The sequence below is a fragment of the Entelurus aequoreus genome, linkage group LG08, assembly GCF_033978785.1.
Source record: "Entelurus aequoreus isolate RoL-2023_Sb linkage group LG08, RoL_Eaeq_v1.1, whole genome shotgun sequence".
In the NCBI taxonomy this organism is placed as follows: domain Eukaryota; kingdom Metazoa; phylum Chordata; class Actinopteri; order Syngnathiformes; family Syngnathidae; genus Entelurus; species Entelurus aequoreus.
This window is the reverse complement of record NC_084738.1, coordinates 932,304-948,983: the sequence shown is the minus strand read 5'-3', so window position 1 is coordinate 948,983 and position 16,680 is coordinate 932,304. Positions and strand designations below refer to the sequence as shown.

At 37.1% G+C, this 16,680-nt stretch overlaps 1 protein-coding gene across 1 annotated transcript in view; it reads left to right on the top strand.

The window, feature by feature from the left end:
- LOC133655280 (regulator of G-protein signaling 3-like) overlaps positions 1–16,680 on the top strand; it is a 378,581-nt gene that overhangs the window by 214,912 nt on the left and 146,989 nt on the right.

The following is a 16,680-nucleotide window of genomic DNA, read 5'->3' as shown; positions in this document are numbered from 1 at the left end:
TACATTTTTGTGTGGAGCCAGGATTTGTTTATCATTTTGTGGATATATGCAGTTTGTGGTGTAGTGGTTCACATAGCTGACTTTTTAAAACTTGCTGTAAAATGTTGAGAAATTTAAAAAACGAAATACTATAAGTTTTTTGTGTGGGACAAGGATTTGTTTTTAATTTTGTGGACATATACAATTAGTAGTATAGTAGTTCACGTAGTGGACATTTTATAGTGCTGTATAATCCTGCTAACTGTCTCTCCTTTCTAAAATATGTTGTAAACTGTTGAGGAATCAAAAATAACTTACATTTTGGTGTGGAGCCAGGATTTCTTAATTTTTTGTGGAAATATGCAATTAGTGGTGTAGTGGTTCACATAGCTGACTTTGTAAAATATGTTGTAATGTGCAGCTCTTTGAGACTTTTGTGATTTAGGGCTATATAAATAAACATTGATTGATTGATTGATTGAATATGTTGAGAAATCAAAAATAACTTAAATTTTGGTGAGGAACCAGTATTTCCTTTATTTTTGTGGCAATATGCAATAAATGGTGTAATGGTTCACATAGCTGACTTTGTAAAATATGTTGTAAAGTTTTGAGAAATCTAAAATAACTTACATTTTGGTGAGGAACCAGTATTTCCTTTAATTTTGTGGAAATATGCAATTAGTGGTGTAGTGGTTCGCATAGCTGACTTTCTCAAATCTGTTGTAATATGTTGAGAAATGTTTAAAAAACTGTTATATTTTGGTTTGGAGTCAGGATTTCTTTATTTTTTGTGGACATATGCAAATATTGGTGTAGTGGTTCACATAGCTGACTTTGTAAAATATGTTGTAATGTGTGGAGAAATGTAAAATAACTGACATTTTGGTGAGGAACCAATATTTCCTTTAATTTTGTGGAAATATGCAATTAGTGGTGTAGTGGTTCGCATAGCTGACTTTCTAAAATCTGTTGTAATATGTTGAGAAATTAAAAATAACTGTTATGTTTTGGTTTGGAGTCAGGATTTCTTTATTTTTTGTGGACATATGCAAATAATGGTGTAGTGGTTCACATAGCTGACTTTGTAAAATATGTTGTAATGTGTGGAGAAATGTAAAATAACTGACATTTTGGTGAGGAACCAATATTTCCTTTATTTTTGTGGCAATATGCAATAAATGGTGTAATGGTTCGCATAGCTGACTTTGTAAAATATGTTGTAAAGTTTTGAGAAATCTAAAATAACTTACATTTTGGTGAGGAACCAGTATTTCCTTTAATTTTGTGGAAATATGCAATTAGTGGTGTAGTGGTTCGCATAGCTGACTTTCTCAAATCTGTTGTAATATGTTGAGAAATTTTTAAAAAACTGTTATATTTTGGTTTGGAGTCAGGATTTCTTTATTTTTTGTGGGCATATGCAAATATTGGTGTAGTGGTTCACATAGCTGACTTTGTAAAATATGTTGTAATGTGTGGAGAAATGTAAAATAACTGACATTTTGGTGAGGAACCAATATTTCCTTTAATTTTGTGGAAATATGCAATTAGTGGTGTAGTGTTTCGCATAGCTGACTTTCTCAAATCTGTTGTAATATGTTGAGAAATTAAAAATAACTGTTATGTTTTGGTTTGGAGTCAGGATTTCTTTATTTTTTGTGGACATATGCAAATAATGGTGTAGTGGTTCACATAGCTGACTTTGTAAAATATGTTGTAATGTGTTGAGAAATCAAAAATAACTTACATTTTGGTGAGGAACCAGTATTTCCTTTAATTTTGTGGAAATATGCAAATAATGGTGTAGTGGTTCGCATAGATGACTTTCTATAATCTGTTGTGAAATGTTGAGAAATAAAGGAAAAATATTACATTTTGGTGTGAAGTCAGGATTTGTTTTAATTATATGGACCTATGCAATTGGTAGTGTAGTGATTCACATAGCAGACTGTCTAGAAATATATATATTGGAAGTGGTGAACCATGCAAAACTGTCATTTATGAAGCGAGAAAGTGTGGATGATCCTATATTTTGGTGTGGATGTAGGATTTCTTTGTTACTTTACTTAACAGAGGCCAGCCTAGTGTAGTGGTTCTCATAGCTGACCTTTTAAATTCTGTGAAATGGTGAGCATGTACGACATTTCAGTTTGGATCCAGGATATCTTTTTTTCTATACGAGACATCTGTTGCGTAGTGCTTCGCGTACGTTTGCTGACTTTCATGACTGATATAGAAGGTATGGGCTATTTTGATTTGCGTGGCAGACTTGATATCGTCCCTCATTAGACCATTATGTGCCAGTATCGCTTTCAGGTGAAGAATATATGGTGGCAACCTGTGACTCAGTGCAATTATAGTGTGTGTATATATAGTCGCACGATACATATCAGCATTGACCTTGTCAACAACAATAGCAAAGTGAGACTGGTGGTGAGTGTGTGGTGCATGATGTGTGTCATACACACAAGCTATGATGCAACATCATTGGGGTTAACCAGTCCGGGATGTGCGAGTAACCAAAACAACAATGGCGGACCAGCACGTTTACTTCTGCACATTTAGTAACTACACCATGCAACATATTGCTTACATACTGCACATCATTGACAGTAGTGTTTCTCTACAAAGGGATATTGTCACTCGCATGCATGTGACAGTGTACTTTTTTGCACTTAAAATGTCAAAAAACAAACAGTTTTGTTAATATGGTTCACGTTATGTCAACGCAACACAAATAATCCAAAATTAATGTGCACGTACAATATTAAGGAAATTAATAAATACGATTACCGGTATATACCGAGGAGGAAATGTAATAATAATGTTTTAATGATATTTACTCCCTGCCAGGGTTGTCACCATTTTAGTGTACCAGCACTCGAAAAGTCGGGATTTTTTCTAAGTGTCACAATTTAGCGTACCAGCACTAGAAAAGTCGGGATTTTTTCTAAGTGTTGCAATTTAGTGTATCAGCACTAGAAAAGTCGGGATTTTTTTCTAAGTGTCGCAATTTAGTGTACCAGCACTCAAAAAGTCTGGATTTTTTCTAAGTTGTCCGGATTTTTTCCAAGTGTTGCAATTTAGTGTACCAGCACTAGAAAAGTCGGGATTTTTTCTAAGTGTCACAATTTAGCGTACCAGCACTAGAAAAGTCGGGATTTTTTCCAAGTGTCACAATTTAGCGTACCAGCACTAGAAAAGTCGGGATTTTTTCTAAGTGTTGCAATTTAGTGTACCAGCACTAGAAAAGTCGGGATTTTTTCTAAGTGTCACAATTTAGCGTACCAGCACTAGAAAAGTCGGGATTTTTTCAAAGTGTTGCAATTTAGTGTATCAGCAGTAGAAAAGTCGGGATTTGTTCCAAGTGTCACAATTTAGTGTACCAGCACTCGAAAAGTCTGGATGTTTTCTAAGTAGTCGGGATTTTTTCCAAGTGTCGCAATTTAGTGTATCAGCACTCGAAAAGTCGGGATTATTTCTAAGTAGTCTGGATTTTTTCCAAGTGTCGCAATTTAGTGTACCAGCACTAGAAAAGTCTGGATTTTTTCCAAGTGTCACAATTTAGTGTACCAGCACTCGAAAAGTCTGGATTTTTTCTAAGGAGTCAGGATTTTTTCCAAGTGTCGCAATTTAGTGTACCAGCACTAGGAAAGTCTGGATTTTTTTCCAAGTGTTGCAATTTAGTGTACCAGCACTAGAAAAGTCGGGATTTTTTCTAAGTAGTCCAGATTTTTTCTAAGTGTTGCAATTTAGTGTACCAGCACTAGAAAAGTCTGGATTTTTTCCAAGTGTCACAATTTAGCGTACCAGCACTAGAAAAGTCGGGATTTTTTCCAAGTGTCACAATTTAGCGTACCAGCACTAGAAAAGTCGGGATTTTTTCCAAGTGTCGCAATGTAGTGTACCAGCACTAGAAAAGTCGGGATTTTTTCTAAGTGTCGCAATTTAGTGTATCAGCACTAGAAAAGTCGGGATTTTTTCTAAGTGTCGCAATTTTGTGTACCAGCACTCAAAAAGTCGGGATTTTTTCTAAGTAGTCCAGATTTTTTCTAAGTGTTGCAATTTAGTGTACCAGCACTAGAAAAGTCTGGATTTTTTCTAAGTGTCACAATTTAGCGTACCAACACTAGAAAAGTCGGGATTTTTTCAAAGTGTTGCAATTTAGTGTATCAGCAGTAGAAAAGTCGGGATTTTTTCCAAGTGTCACAATTTAGTGTACCAGCACTCGAAAAGTCTGGATTTTTTCTAAGTAGTCGGGATTTTTTCCAAGTGTCGCAATTTAGTGTACCAGCACTAGAAAAGTCGGGATTTTTTTTAAGTGTCACAATTTAGTGTACCAGCACTCGAAAAGTCTGGATTTTTTCTAAGTAGTCGGGATTTTTTCCAAGTGTCGCAATTTAGTGTACCAGCACTCCAAAAGTCGGGATTTTTTCCAAGTGTCGCAATTTAGTGTACCAGCACTAGAAAAGTCTGGATTTTTTCCAAGTGTCACAATTTAGTGTACCAGCACTAGAAAAGTCTGGATTTTTTCTAAGTAGACTGGATTTTTTCCAAGTGTCGCAATTTAGTGTACCAGCACTCGAAAAGTCGGGATTATTTCTAAGTAGTCTGGATTTTTTCCAAGTGTCGCAATTTAGTGTACCAGCAGTAGAAAAGTCTGGATTTTTTCCAAGTGTCACAATTTAGTGTACCAGCACTCGAAAAGTCTGGATTTTTTCTAAGGAGCCTGGATTTTTTCCAAGTGTCGCAATTTAGTGTACCAGCACTAGGAAAGTCGGGATTTTTTTCAAAGTGTTGCAATTTAGTGTACTAGCACTAGAAAAGTCTGGATTGTTTCTAAGTGTTGCAATTTAGTGTATCAGCACTAGAAAAGTCTGGATTTTTTTCCAAGTGTCACAATTTAGTGTACCAGCACTCGAAAAGTCTGGATTTTTTCTAATTAGTCGGGATTTTTTCCAAGTGTCGCAATTTAGTGTACTAGAAAAGTCGGAATTTTTTTTAAGTGTCACAATTTAGTGTACCAGCACTCGAAAAGTCGGGATTTTTTCTAAGTGTCACAATTTAGTGTACCAGCACTAGAAAAGTCTGGATTTTTTCCAAGTGTCGCAATTTAGTGTACCAACACTAGAAAAGTCTGGATTTTTTCTGAGTAGACGGGATTTTTTCCAAGTGTTGCAATTTAGTGTACCAGCACTCGAAAAGTCGGGATTATTTCTAAGTAGTCTGGATTTTTTCCAAGTGTCGCAATTTAGTGTACCAGCACTAGAAAAGTCTGGATTTTTTCTAAGTAGACGGGATTTTTTCCAAGTGTTGCAATTTAGTGTACCAGCACTCGAAAAGTCGGGATTATTTCTAAGTAGTCTGGATTTTTTCCAAGTGTCGCAATTTAGTGTACCAGCACTAGAAAAGTCTGGATTTTTTCCAAGTGTCACAATTTAGTGTACCAGCACTAGAAAAGTCTGGATTTTTTTTAAGTGTCACAATTTAGTGTACCAGCACTCGAAAAGTCGGGATTTTTTCTAAGTAGTCGGGATTTTTTCCAAGTGTCGCAATTTAGTGTACCAGCACTAGAAAAGTCGGGATTTTTTTTAAGTGTCACAATTTAGTGTACCAGCACTCGAAAAGTCGGGATTTTTTTAAGTGTCACAATTTAGTGTACCAGCACTAGAAAAGTCGGGATTTTTTCCAAGTGTCGCAATTTAGTGTACCAGCACTAGAAAAGTTGGGATTTTTTCTAAGTAGTCCAGATTTTTTCTAAGTGTTGCAATTTAGTGTACCAGCACTAGAAAAGTCTGGATTTTTTCCAAGTGTCACAATTTAGCGTACCAGCACTAGAAAAGTCGGGATTTTTTCCAAGTGTCACAATTTAGCGTACCAGCACTAGAAAAGTCGGGATTTTTTCCAAGTGTCGCAATGTAGTGTACCAGCACTAGAAAAGTCGGGATTTTTTCTAAGTGTCGCAATTTAGTGTATCAGCACTAGAAAAGTCGGGATTTTTTCTAAGTGTCGCAATTTAGTGTACCAGCACTCAAAAAGTCGGGATTTTTTCTAAGTAGTCCAGATTTTTTCTAAGTGTTGCAATTTAGTGTACCAGCACTATAAAAGTCTGGATTTTTTCTAAGTGTCACAATTTAGCGTACCAACACTAGAAAAGTCGGGATTTTTTCAAAGTGTTGCAATTTGGTGTATCAGCAGTAGAAAAGTCGGGATTTTTTCCAAGTGTCACAATTTAGTGTACCAGCACTCGAAAAGTCTGGATTTTTTCTAAGTAGTCGGGATTTTTTCCAAGTGTCGCAATTTAGTGTACCAGCACTAGAAAAGTCGGGATTTTTTTTAAGTGTCACAATTTAGTGTACCAGCACTCCAAAAGTCGGGATTTTTTCCAAGTGTCGCAATTTAGTGTACCAGCACTAGAAAAGTCTGGATTTTTTCTAAGTAGACGGGATTTTTTCCAAGTGTCGCAATTTAGTGTACCAGCACTCGAAAAGTCGGGATTATTTCTAAGTAGTCTGGATTTTTTCCAAGTGTCGCAATTTAGTGTACCAGCAATAGAAAAGTCTGGATTTTTTCCAAGTGTCACAATTTAGTGTACCAGCACTCGAAAAGTCTGGATTTTTTCTAAGGAGTCAGGATTTTTTCCAAGTGTCGCAATTTAGTGTACCAGCACTAGGAAAGTCTGGATTTTTTTCCAAGTGTTGCAATTTATTGTACTAGCACTAGAAAAGTCTGGATTTTTTCTAAGTGTCGCAATTTAGTGTACCAGCACTCAAAAAGTCGGGATTTTTTCTAAGTAGTCTGGATTTTTTTCTAAGTGTCGCAATTTAGTGTACCAGCACTAGAAAAGTCGGGATTTTTTTCCAAGTGTTGCAATTTAGTGTACCAGCACTAGAAATGTCTGGATTTTTTTCAAGTGTCACAATTTAGTGTACCAGCACTTGAAAAGTCTGGATTTTTTCCAAGTAGTCTGGATTTTTTCCAAGTGTCGCAATTTAGCGTACCAGCACTAGAAAAGTCTGGATTTTTTCTAAGTAGTCGGGATTTTTTCCACGTGTCGCAATTTAGTGTACCAGCACTAGAAAAGTCGGGATTTTTTTCTAAGTGTTGCAATTTAGTGTACCAGCACTAGAAAAGTCTGGATTTTTTCCAAGTGTCACAATTAGTGTACCAGCACTAGAAAAGTCAAAGTCGGGATTTTTTCCAAGTGTCATAATTTTAGAGTTGAGTTGAGTTGAGTTGAGTTTGAGTTTATTTCGAACATGCAAGCATACAACATGATACATCACAATTTCCAGTTTCTCTTTTCAACATGTTCGAAAAGGAGTAGGAAGAAGCAGAGCTTATTTAATCCTACCCCTTTTCTTTACATAACAGTTGCAAAACTTTTTGTTCACTTCCTGTTCACAATTTTTTCACAATAAACTCCATAAGTAATCACAATAAAAATAAATGAATAAATAATAGTAAGAATGTAATAATAATAATTGGTGAAGTAAGTCATATTTCATAGGATGAGATAAGTAAGATTACTTTTTACCAGCAGTCTGTGGAGAAAATGCGGTGGCGCACTTGTACTTCCGGTTTAAAGCACTAAACGTTTGTCCCGCAGCACCTGCAGTAATCAAACTCGTCCAAAAGATGGCGCCACAGCACAAACAATACCACACCTTTTCAATGTCTCTGCTTGTGTTTTATGAAAACTATTTTTTGAACACGACACATTATGTCCGTTGGCAAAGAAAAATCCACAAATTACCCACACCGGTTTATACGCCGCAGGGTTCAAAGCGCAGTCTCTTACAAGGTTTTTCGTTGTTCCCATTGGGTTGAGTTTTTTCTTGCCCTGATGTGGGATCTAAGCCGAGGATGTCGTTGTGGCTTGTGCAGCCCTTTGGGACATTTGTGAACAAGGGCTATATAAGTAAACTTTGATTGATTGATTGATGTTCCGGTCTCTCATAAGGATTGTGAATTATAAACAACATTCCAAAAACTGTGCCCCTTAAATGTAACATGCAAAGCATGTACGAGTTAAATAAAACCATTGCCGAGTTGGAAATGTACTTGGCAGCAGAAACACAAATCATGTTATGTTATGTACGGTACTTAGATGGATCAGATTCAGGTCATTATGGACCAGTAAGCAGAACAGAGACAGACACACACACACACACACACACACACACACACACACACACACACACACACACACACACACACACACACACACACACACACACACACACACACACACACACACACACACACACACACACACACACACACACACACACACACATTCTTGTATTTGTTACCTTCTTGAGACCTCCGAAAAATGCCTACCTCTTTAGGACCACCCTTTCTAGATATATAAAGATTTGTATTTTCAAAATTAATAATATATACATACTATGCAAATATAAAAAAGGTAAGCTTTTAGTAATTTAAAATTTTCTTAATTTCTTTTTGTAATTGGTTTTTAATCTTCATTATTTACAAGTTATTACAGTATGTCTCTATATACATATTTATTTCATTTATTTTTAATACATTTTGGCCAAAGGGGGCACTTCAGACTTTTACACACACTTGTTATTTCATATGTTGACCAGAGGGGGAGCACTTTTAAAAACGATGCACAGTCAATTTGAAAAATCACTCCTGTTTTGGCACCACCCTAATTTTGATAGATTTCCCCACCTGGGGTGGTGAAATCGAGATCTCAATTTTTTTTTTTTGTAATGTTCTTAAGGCCGATGACAAACGAGTCACGGACTACAGATGGCCCCTGTGCCGAACTTTGGGCAACCCAGCTGTTGAAGCCAACTGTTAATGGCCACTATAGTCTTAGTACCGTAGTGTATTTGTTCACCCTATGGCCACATATGGGACACGGATTGTCTTACGTCAGCACCGGGGACGAATAGGGAAGTCCTTCTTTAGCTGCCGTCTTGTTTTATCATATATTGCTGCCTTTACACCTGTCAATGTTTACTTTTGTATGCACATTAAATCAACAAAAAAATCCTGACTTTGGAGCAATGTTCACGGACTATAGTATTTGGCTCTCTATTAGGCCTCGTTTACACTAAGCCGGCTAAGGTTATCCAGGGTAACCTTATCCATGTCCACACACACACAATGGTCGTTTAAGACCCCCTCTCCCCCTCCGTCAGCCGCGACCTAATACGCATGCGCAGAAAATGTGCACGTCATAGTCCCCTCCAGCAGGGGCGTCGCTAGGGATTTTGGGCCCCATGAAAATAATCTTTACAGGGCCCCCTGTATTATAATTTCATCATCATTAGGGGCCTCTCTGAGCCCCTCTCCATCATGGGCTCCTAGAATCCGTCTCCTTTACCCCCCCTTTTTGGCGCCCCTGCCCTCCAGTGTTGCTTTGTGTGCAAGTTCTTAAATGTAACTTATCTGAACAATATCTAGTGTTGTGGTATTTCAATTAACTGGAATCCAGTGTGCTGTGGGGCCCCATTGTAGTGAATCACACCTGAGTCTTCATAATTAACCAAGTATTTATTGGACACAAAAGTACACATTGTGATAAAGAACTTTTGACAACAATCAATCTAGGCATCTAGATATCTGGTCAGGACACTCCTCACTTTTTTGCCTTCACCTTCATTGTCCATTCCTTTTTGGTGACTTTATATACTCTGGACCTAGACGTTGAGTCCGTGACATACATGGCGGACAATAACTGATACAGTCTGCTTTGCCAGTCCAAAAGCATTCGCCGATTTCCGTAGTCTTCCCTCGATGGCCAGGTAATAGAAAGCACACTCTACCTTTTTTATCACATCCACGGGAGCCCGCATTCTCCTTCGACAAATGGACAAAGTTTTTCGCTAAGTAGAATCCCAGCTGACCTGGACATTGGAAAGTTCTCTTGGTGTCTGAGAAGTGTTGTATCCCAAATAGCTGCAATCGCTTTCTCTTAAGGTATTCATGTGTGATTTCCACAAGCGTCTGTACATGTAGAAGAAAGAGAAACACGGGCATGTCGGGATGACTCGCCTCCATATTTCCAGTGGTCAGCTCCGAGTTACGAAACCGCTTTATTATGAAGCTGGCTGTTTCTGGCGTCACTTCCTCTCCGAACTCACTTTGTAAACGATCAATGAGTCCATACAAAGCTAAGAGCCGGAGATTCAGGAAATACACGGCGCACTTACCGGTGTAAAAATTTGTCCGAGGAGGGGAACCTTAAACGCTGGTTTAGTGTGGCTGAAACGGGGCTTGGGCTAAATAGTTATTTAAACCAGCGTTTAAGGTTCCCCTCCTCTGGACAAATTTTTACACCCGGTAAGTGCGCCGTGTATTTCCTGAATCTCCGGCTCTTAGCTTTGTATGGACCTCATTGATCGTTTACAAAGTGAGTTCGGAGAGGAAGGTGACGCCAGAAACAGCCAGCTTCATAATAAAGCGGTTTCGTAACTCGGAGTGACCACTGGAAATATGGAGGCGAGTCATCCCGACATTGCCGTGTTTCTCTTTCATCTCCATGTACTGACCGTCTTGTGGGGACCACCCTTTCTACAGGTTGTGGAGGCATGAATAGAATAAAATAAAGCTCATACACGTCTTTAAATCTCTGGATTGATGAAGTAATGTGCTGATCATTCTTACTGGGGACCCTGGGGAAAAAGAGTTAATATGGTCATGGGGACCAAATTGAAATAATTTAGCATAATTCACACAAATTTGTACGTGACTACTGAGGACCATTTAAAAAAAACAAAAAACAACTTCAAATTAAATATGACATGATCTTCAGAATACAGCACTACAGCTGTCCTCTTTTAGAAAGTTTCACCAGTTTAATGTTAAAGCAAATCCTGCATCTTCTGTGACTTTACCGAAGACTGCTATTTAGCAGTCATGAAGTTGTCTGCAACTCCAACTACCATATATAGAAGGATGGAAAATTCTGAATGTGAATCATACTTGAAGGTAATAAAGTAAATCAATAAATCAAATCCCTTCGCTGGCTTCCTGTTCCACTCAGGATTGAATTCAAAGTCTCCCTACTAACCCACCAGTGCCTCCATGGAAATGCCCCCCTCTACCTCAAAGAACTACTCACCCCCAAATCCTCCCACACGACACCTACGCTCCGGACAGGCTAACCTCCTCCAACCTCCGAGGACAAAGCTACGAACAATGGGAGACCGGAACTTCTGCTCCCTTTCTGTGGAATGCTCTCCCTGACCACCTGAGGGCACCACAGACTGTGGATGCTTTAAAAAAAGTCTTAAAACCCCTTTTTTTTTTTTTTTTTAGATATATGCAAGTTTTAGCTATTTGGCTGTTGTAGTTTTTATTTTTATTTATTTTTTGTTATCTTTTTATTTTTATTTTTTTAATACACTGTAGCACTTTGAGGTTGTTTACTCAATGTAAAGTGCTTTTTACAAATAAAATCTATTATTATTATTATGCTGTATGAAAAATAGTCATCCTAAGGAACGCTAACCAGATTTTGTTTTTGGAAAAATATATTAGTTTTAACTTAGGATGGATATCATACAGAATCACAGTACTATCAATGCCAGGATAACAAATGTTTCACTTTTCACTTAGGCATCTTCAGAATGGATCTGACTATCATTTAAAATGATTTCCCTTTAGGAGACCTGTTTTTCTGTCCCCATACCATCAGAGGTCCCCTAAAGGTGACTGTGTAAACAGAGCGATGTCCCCATTAAGTAAGCATTGCCAGAACACACACACACACACACACACACACACACACACACCACACACACACACACACACACACACACACACACACACACACACACACACACACACACACACACTCACACACACACACACACACACACACACACACACACACACACACACACACACACACACACACACTCTCACACTCACACACACAGAAAAAGTTCAAATACATTCTTGTATTTGTTACCTTCTTGAGACCTCCGAAAAATGCCTACCTCTTTAGGACCACCCTTTCTGGATATATAAATATTTGTATCTACAACATTAATAATATATACATAATATGCAAATATAAAAAAGCTTGCTGTGAAAAATGAGTTGGAATTTCACAAGAAAATAGTCACAATTTCACAAGAAAAACGTAGAATTTTGGCAGTATTTTAATGAAAGTCCTAATTTTACTCAACGCAAGTCAAAATTTTAAAAGAAAAATTAGAATGGGAATTTTACTAAATAGCAGTCTCAATTTTACAAGAAAAGCTAACATTTTTGGCAAATTTTATGAAAAGAGTCTGAATTTTACTCGACAAAAGTCACGATTTTATAAGAAAACTTATATTACATTATAATAATAATTGGAATTTTTACTTGGCAAAATTATGACAAAAGTCATCATTCTATTTAAAAAGCTCACTATTGTAACAAAAAAATTGTCAATAATGCGATAAAAGTCAGAACTTTATATGACAAATGTCACCATTTTGCATTAAAAAGTAATACTTTTACATAAAAAAAAGTAATAATTTTATGAGAAAATATTGCTATATTACAGAAACAGAAATATGAGAAATTGTTCCCAATTTTACAAGAAAAAAGTCGACACATTGTGAGAAAAAGACTGCTTTTAGTTCATATATAATTATATATGTATTTTTTTAAAATTTACTTAAAGTTATGTCTCTATATACATATTTAATTATTTATTTATTCATTTTGGCCAAAGGGGGCGCATTTAAATTTCTTACACACACTTGTTATTACATATTTTGGCCAGAGGGGGAGCACTTCAAATTTCAGAATGGATCTGACTATCATTTAAAAAGGTTTCCGGCTTATTTTTATTTTTTATTTTTCATAAAGAATTACAATCATATGTGCTTACGGACTGTATCCCTGATCCTCCTATTGATCTATATTGATATATAATCTTTATATTGTGTTTTTTATGTTGATTAAAAAAAAAAAGTTTTAATTTTTTTTAATTTTTATTATTATTATTTTTTTTATTTCTTGTGCGGCCCGGTACCAATCGCGCGGCCCGGTGGTTGGGGACCACTGCTTTAGGGGACCTATTTTTTTGTCCCCATACCGTCAGAGGTCCCCTAAAGGTGACTGTGTAAACAGAGCGATGACCCCATTAAGTAAGCATTGCCAGAACACACACACACACACACACACACACACACACACACACACACACACACACACACACACACACACACACACACACACACACACACACACACACACACACACCACACACACACACACACACACGCAAAAATGTACACACAGAGCGGTCTCCTCTGGTTATCTTCTCCTGGAAAGACTTGGGAGTCCTCCTTCTTCTTCTCTCTCTCTCCCCCCTTACAACTCCTTCCACCCTCCTCCCTGCCTCCGTTACAACCTCCATCCTCTTTTTCTGTTCTCCCTCCGTTGGCCGAGCCCACACCGACACGATCCTCGCACGCGAGCGACACTCTCACTCGCGCCTACTTGGACGGAAGAGGAAGTAGGCCACGTTAATGGGGGATGTGTTCTGATCTGCGCTGTTAGTGGACTGTAACTTGGGACCACTTCCTCTCGACAGGTTGGTGTTTGACTGGAAATTAGGGAAAGTGTCGCTCATGAGGTGTTTGGTTTTTTGCCGCCGGGAGGCAGGGAGGGGTTTGGCCAGATGGAAAGATAGCAGGGAAAAGCAATAAAGCTCTCATTGGGTTACTGTATATCACTGTTTTTCAACCACTAGTGAGCCGTGAGATGTTGTTTGGTGTGCCGTGGGAAATGATGCAATTCTACCTAATTGGTCCAAAAAAATATTGTTTGCAAACCAATAAAACGTTTGAAACAGTAGGCATACCATGGTAAAATGTCTTTTCTTTAGATTTGGGCGTACATTAGGCTGCTAAGCATGGCTAGAGTTGGCTTTTTTGGTTTTAGTCTTTGTTTTCTGATAGTACTGACTATAACCATATGATTGCCATTTGTTGTGATGTATTGAAAATAGCCTATTTTAAGTGTAAAATGTGTTGGTTAGTGTATATGACAGATGAGGAGTTTGATCATGCGTTCTTTCTTCCACATCTTGCAACAATACCACTCTTTTCTCGCATCTTTTCGGGGGTAAACAACTGTTTGTCCCCCAAAGCCGTTTGGGCTGTTTTTTTTGTTTTTTCTTCCCCAGCTGCAAGTGACATGGATTAGCCCTGCGCACTGCCAGAGAGAAGGGGATATAGCCATTAAAAGACTCTAAAGCATGTTAAAGTGAACGAAGGGGACATGAAGCACACTTGGGTGTAATTGACTTTCTGGTGTCCTCACCAGGGGAATTACAGTATGGGGGATTATTCCCTTATTTGAAGAGGGTTAGGGTGTGTTTGTTGTCTGCTGATACACAACTAATGATTTGACCACTTTCCCGCTGTAATGCTCTTAGTCCTTTGTCCGTGTCTTCGATCGATAGTCGTGTCAATTGTCACACACAAACACAGCTCTTAGACAACTGTACATGTACATTCACTGTACAAACATACACATACTGTACATATACATGTACATATACATACATACACTCATGCATATAATCATGTTTCATCAAACATATGTTAACGTTGTTGCCCTAGGGGAAACTGGGTAACACAAGGCACACTGACAAAGCTCAACCTATTGTAACTATAACAATCTACAAGGTTAATATAGTTGGCTTCTCTTTCTTCCCCTCCATTTATCTGCTTTCTTTTATATTTCAAGTTATCATTACATATATGTATTGTTGCATTTGAAACAATTGTATTGTTGATAATAGAGGTAATTATTGTTATTATTCAATATCAATAGTGTAGTGCAGGGGTCACCAACGCGGTGCCCGCGGGCGCCAGGTAGCCCGTAAGGACCAGATGGGTAGCCCACTGGCCTGTTCTAAAAATAGCTCAAATAGCAGCACTTACCAGTGAGCTGCCTCTATTTTTTTTATTTTATTTATTTACTAGCAAGCTGGTCTCACTTTGCCCGACATTTTTAATTCTAAGAGAGACAAAACTCAAATAGAATTTGAAAATCCAAGAAAATATTTTAAAGACTTGGTCTTCACTTGTTTAAATAAATTCATTAATTTTTTTACTTTGATTCTTATAACTTTCAGAAAGACAATTTTAGAGAAAAAATCCAACCTTAAAAATTATTTTAGGATTTTTAAACACATACACCTATTTACCTTTTAATTTCCTTCCTCTTCTTTCCTAAAAATTTAAATCAATGTTCAAGTAATTTTTTTTTTTTATTGTAAAGAATAATAAATCAATTTTAATTTAATTCTTCATTTTAGCTTCTGTTTTTTCGACAAAGAATATTTGTGAAATATTTCTTCAAACTTAATATGATTAAAATTCAAAAAAATTATTCTGGCAAATTAAGAAAATCTGTAGAATCAAATTTAAATCTTATGTCAAAGTCTTTTGAATTTCTTTTAAAATGTTTGTTCTGGAAAATCTAGAAGAAATAATGATTTGTCTTTGTTAGAAATATAGCTTGGTCCAATTTGTTATATATTCTAACAAAGTGCAGATTGGATTTTAACCTATTTAAAACATGTCATCAAAATTCTAAAATTAATCTTAATCAGGAAAAATTAGTAATGATGTTCCATAAATAATTTTTTTAATTTTTTCAAAAAGATTAGAGTTAGCTAGTTTTTCTCTTCTTTTTTTCGGTTGAATTTTGAATTTTAGAGAGTCGAAATTGAAGATAAACTATGTTTCAAAATTTAATTGTCATTTTTTTCGTGTTTTCTCCTCTTTTAAACCGTTCAATTAAGTGTAAATATCATGAATTATTAATAATAACATAGAGTTAAAAGTAAATTGAGCAAATTGGCTATTTCTGGCAATTTATTTAAGTGTGTATCAAACTGGTAGCCCTTCGCATTAATCAGTACCCAAAAAGTAGCTCTTGGTTTCAAAAAGGTTGGTGACCCCTGCTGTAGTGTAATAATGTTCATTGTTATTCCTGTATTATTTATTTCACTAACTGCTTCTTGGCTATCACTTTTACCATCATATTTGTGCGTATCCTATTTGCTGATGTTGTTGTTATTGTTGTGTTTGCTGTTGATGTTGTCTCTCTGTCTTATTACCCCCCTCTTGTCCCAGCAATTTCCCCTTCTGTCTTCCTTTTTTTCTCTTTCTATCCCCTCCTGCTGCGGCCCGGCTGCACCAGATAATAATATAAATCCATTCAATTAAGTCAAATACAAATAAAGCAACAAGAGACGTATCCCACACTTCTCTTTTGTAAAGTAAATGTGTACAGCCGATATGGGCATCTACATATGATTTGCCTGAGTAGCTGGACAGGACAAAAAAAAAAGAAGATTGCTGTAGCTCCAACAAATGACCTGTTTGTTATTTACTAACCTCGGAAAAACAATGCTTCACGCGACGGGGTCTCTTTGTTTGTTTCTCACAACACAACCCCAAAAACACAACCAAAAAGATGCTTCTTTTGATCCGTTTTGTTCGATTCTACTTTTTTTTTTTGAAGTACAGATGAGCGCCACCCGCTGGTGTAGGGTTGCGTCACACTTTGTTGTTAATGGTGGATTGGAGGTTGATGCGCGTTGTTCGACGTGTATGTGGGGCTGTTGTGTTTGCTGGTAAGCACAGGTTGTAATCAGGTCGAGGAAAAAATAGATCCGTGCAAGATTCTAACAGAGTG